The 4,777-nt window shown below is 39.2% G+C and overlaps 1 pseudogene; it reads left to right on the top strand.

Moving 5' to 3' along the window:
• The first annotated feature begins 1,784 nt into the window (after positions 1 to 1,784).
• LOC148359364 (U2 spliceosomal RNA) lies at positions 1,785 to 1,909 on the top strand (annotated as a pseudogene).
• Positions 1,910 to 4,777: the final 2,868 nt, after the last annotated feature.

The following is a 4,777-nucleotide window of genomic DNA, read 5'->3' as shown; positions in this document are numbered from 1 at the left end:
TGTCCGAGACTCCGATGCCTCTTTAAATAAACTGTATGCTCTGATGATGTTATAGCGGGAAACCCTGATTGAGACCATTGCCGTCCTGGCAGCGGCAACTAAATCGAGTATGATTCTGAGCTCACATGTTATTGCTGCACTTAGGTTACTCTGTTGGAAGACAGTCTCGGGTTCCTGTCAGTATGCTTCCTTCTTTAAAAACTACCCTCATGATTGCTCTTAAAGTAGCTTTCAATTCTAGGTCACCTTTAAAAACGGCAGAAAATTACCTGAAAATGGCCACTTTAAGCATAAATAGCTGACATCCTATGCCTTTTTTGGTGGTGCGTCTTGACTATGTTCTCATCCGTCAGTCAAATACTAAGATGAGAAAACTTTAGGAAGGATGGAAAACTCTATAAATGGCAGGATTTTACCAGAAATACCAATCTTCTTGAGCATGTTTTCCTAATTTGTTTTCTGATGCTCTACTTGACATATACCCTGCCTACCAGATATCATAATTTAAACAACAGAGATGCCTTTTGATTTTTTTAAGTGTCCCTGCAACATGGACAAACTCTATTTCTCAGCAGTTTTGTGAAATTTCAAATCTTAAAATTAAGCGAAAGTGCTCTTAGAATTTTAGTGCTGGTGATCCATACTTGATAGAATGCTGACTAAAGATTTTTTGACTATGTGTGAAACGAGTTCCTGCACTGAGGACAACAGTTAAAATGTCATCAAACAGAGTGAGCGGGCTTCACTTTGCTGAGCCAATATTAACCCAGTGCTAATGAGACACTGTGCTAACCTCAAATATAATTTTCCCACTGAGTTATCAGGAGTTCATAACTTGAGTAAATTTGCTATCTTGCGTAAATATTCTGCATGGCTTAGATTTTTGATGTGTTTGCTAACTAATCATCGAGATCTGCTGACTCTTTATGATAACCCTTTGAGTTGGCATCTACTTTCTGTTAAGCTTTGATGACTCAAGAAGTTAGACGTACAATGGTATGTAGGAGATAAAACAAAGGAAAAAAAAATGCAGTACTTAATTCAAGAGCATTATTATGTTTTCTTTAATACAGACTCTTCCCTACTTACGACCATTTGACTTACGCAAGACGGTAGATAGGAACACGTTTTTCGGGACGTCGAGAAAAATATCCGGACATTGCTATTGTATTGTGTGCACCCTTTTCCGAATAGAGGACAGTACTGTAGTGCTTCTTTCCACCACGTGGCGCTGTGAGAGGTCACCCAGCATCCATCCTGAAGAAGAAATCCGGCTTCTACTTCCTGGCTTTTATGTAATAGCATAACAAAGTGTACTGTATCGCTAGCGCGCTTAAGAACTTACTGACATTTTTATTGTTTAATATCACGTGCGCCAATTCAATATGGTTGGAGTAAAGTTTAAAGAAGAGGCGAGCCGTTTCTTTTGAAACGAAAGTGTAATAAGAAAGCATGATGCGGGTCTGAACGCTTTTTTTCTGACAGTTTTGACCACGGAGGAGGACCTCTTGATGCGTAAGTCCCAAAAGTAAGTTAAACCTCACTTTATTTGTCTTTATAGAGCATATTATTCTATGAAATGTTTATTTTCTTTAGTACGAAACAATAAAGGTTACTTACACAAGCCTTAAACATACTTATTAAAACCCTAAACATACAAAATATAGCGCGGATGCAAATTACGACCAAACTATACTTATGAACGATCATCTGAAACCTAACTCGTTCGTAGGTCGGGCAGCGTCATCCCTTAAAAGTGAAATTGCTGGGATTCATGCAGATGCATCACTTTGCTTGGCCTTTGCCATGATCTTTGATTTTTGCAATCCGGAGATGGAATAAGAGCTTGCTCTGTCCACTCCACGCATCGGCCCGGTATTGCAGTACCTCCGGGAACGGTGCATTCGCAATGATCGCAGCAAGGCTTTAGGGCTAGGACCTTAGCTTGGCCTTTTGGCTGAGAGTAAGTGTCCCGGCTCCTAGGCTTTGTAGCGTATTATGAACTGACCGATAACGGATAATGGATAATGAATAACGAAGATAGATCAATAACCCTTAAAAACCCCAAAACCCCCTGTATTTTTTCTGTGGGTCTAGACATGATGGCTAAGCTTACCAAATTTACAAATATTCTAAAGAACATTGCCAAAGCAGCATTTTCCCAAATAAATCATGGCGGGTGTTACATTCTAGAAAGAAGCTATGATAGGCAACATTTGTGAAGTAGAAGCTTTTTTAAAGTGTATTATATTATTAAATGCTGTGTTTTACACTAAAACAAAAGAACAAACCATTTTCACAGGCTCAATCATTTGTGTAAGAAAGAGAAGTAGTGTATAAGGGTTTCTATGTTTTTTTTTTCTTTGCAAATAATTACAGTACCGTCAAATATTAATAAGCTGGGAGGTTGTTTAGCCAATCAGAATGCAGGATGTAAAATGCAAATAATAAATGTGAATAATAAATCACATTAAAGCGAAAGATTACTGTATGAGAATTTCTGTGTCTTTTCAAGAACGAATATTTTGTAATGGCTCTTTGGTCCGCATTTTGAAACATACGTACGCAGTTAGTTTATTGTTTGTTTTTTTATTGTGAGTCATTAAAATTTGTATCAACCATTTGTTTATCATGTTATCATCACATTTTGGTAGCAGTCTTTTTCACGAGAATAACATATTTGATGGGCCCAAAAAATATTTGGATGGGATGACTGTTTTCTCTTTTCGTCAAGTCAAGTCACAAACATTTGTATAGCCCTTAATCTAAAAATTGCATGAGAGCAAGAAACATCTTAAAAATCTTCAACACGAGGAAAAAAAGGAAAATCTAGAAAAGAGATAATCCCCCTTCTGGGATTACCAGGTTGCAATAGATGTCGCAAGGGCATCAACAGACAATACAACACCAATAATAAACATGAGTAATAACTGAAACCATGCAATGAGTCCAGTTGAAAGTAGCGAGAAGCTTCCTGTCTCAAAATCTGTCTAGTGGAATTCTCCATCTTGAAACCTGCCTTATATTGGGTTTTAGTGACTCAAGTAAGAAAACGACCCTAACGACAGTTTAAGGGTTCGAATCAGGGTCACCAGACAGGGCTGGGTCGCCCCGTCCTGATCTATCCGTTCCTGTGCCGTAATACAAAGGGGGCGACAATGTTTGCAAGCATCATTGTGGCCATGTGTGCTTCCACGCCAACCTGAATTGGACTTCCTGTCTGGGGCAAACAACGCTACACCAAAATGAAACTTCACTGCTGTGTTTTGTCTGGCCTGGGGCTGGAAACAACACTGAGGTCATCACACATCTCCAGATGGACAGCCTGCGCGATTCGGGCGGCGGCTGTCAGCGTCACGAACGCTGGCTTTTTTCGGAGTCTCGCGTGCGAGCGACACACTGCCCTTCTCTTGACTCGGCTGCAATAACACGCTCACCTTTCACCGAACTCCCTTCCCCACTCGTTCCCGGCTAACTATTTCTTGAACTAAACACCAGATGAAGGAAAAAGAAACAAGCCTCTACCTACGCTTTTGTCCGCAGGGTTGTTTTTGTTCCCTGTGGAGCTAACATGTTAACACAACATGATGTGATGACTGAGATAATTGATGTTATTGGACTCCCCCGTCTCTCGCCATCTCCCCTTCTTCCCCACTTTTATTATGAATTCCTCCCCATCTAACGAGGAGCAGACGCCGACCATTCCATCCCTCAAGCGTGCGTGAGTCAGGGTTAACAGTGCCATCTACAGTAGAGATAACAACATTCCATCCATCACTTGCTGTTGCCCTGGTCTCTGGTGGGTTTTTCCCAAACCAAAGCTCAGTGTATACATGAATGAATGCTTATGTGTGAAATGGATTAATGAGTACTTGTCATCTTAGCAAACACAGATAATTTGTCTTCCATAGAGCCTGAGCCCAACTTCCTCCTTAGCATTAATGAGTCCTATTGTGATAGACATGGCTGACATTTTCTTTCTCTCTCGATCTGTGAAAATGATGTTTCAGGGGAAAATGTTATTTCATATTTTACAGATGGGCTCGTGAGTTTTAGGGTTTGTGTCCATGCACTCTAAAAAAGGTTTCAGTACAGGGGATGGTGGCCTGTGCTCAGTTCAAGACATAATGTGAATACGGGCTATACAAATAAACATGACTTGACTTGACATGTGAAAAATATGTACTGTATGTGCAAGGATAGGGAAGGATGAAAAAAAAACGATTTTTCCTTCCCAAAAAAATTGGAAGATCTTTTTCTAAACATAAAGAAAACTTTCATTTACTATTGACAGATTTATAAAATAAGTATGCATCAAAATGAATAAACAAACAAAGAAGAATTGTGGAAATATGTTTATTTCACATGACATGGAGGTTCTTGAATATGCATGCTTGAAAACATTTACTTTTTCAAGTATGTTGAGCAACATAAAACTTAGGAAATTGGGGTTCTAGAACAAAATTACCTGGTCAAATGTGCTCACTGACTATAGCAGGGAAATCCCTTTGTACGGGTGTCCCAATGTCTGGGTAACACAAATGTAGTGCCCTCAAAATGACTTCCAATATAATCTCAAATCTAGAGAACATGAATGTTCACTGGTATGTAGTGCACAATGCATTGTGAGTGTCCAAATCCTACCATGGAACCAGTTCATTTGTTTTGCGAGATAATGTGTTACAACAAATATAATATTACCTTATAGATATTTGTTTGACCAAATAAACAGTTAAAAATTAAATGTGTTGATTGAATCACTTAATACAATGGAGGC

This window comes from Urocampus carinirostris, chromosome 9, assembly GCF_059441175.1.
Source record: "Urocampus carinirostris isolate Australia breed hairy pipefish chromosome 9, RoL_Ucar_1.0, whole genome shotgun sequence".
NCBI classification, from domain to species: Eukaryota; Metazoa; Chordata; class Actinopteri; order Syngnathiformes; family Syngnathidae; genus Urocampus; species Urocampus carinirostris.
The sequence above is the reverse complement of the archived record's forward strand: the minus strand, read 5'-3'. Positions and strand labels throughout refer to the sequence as shown.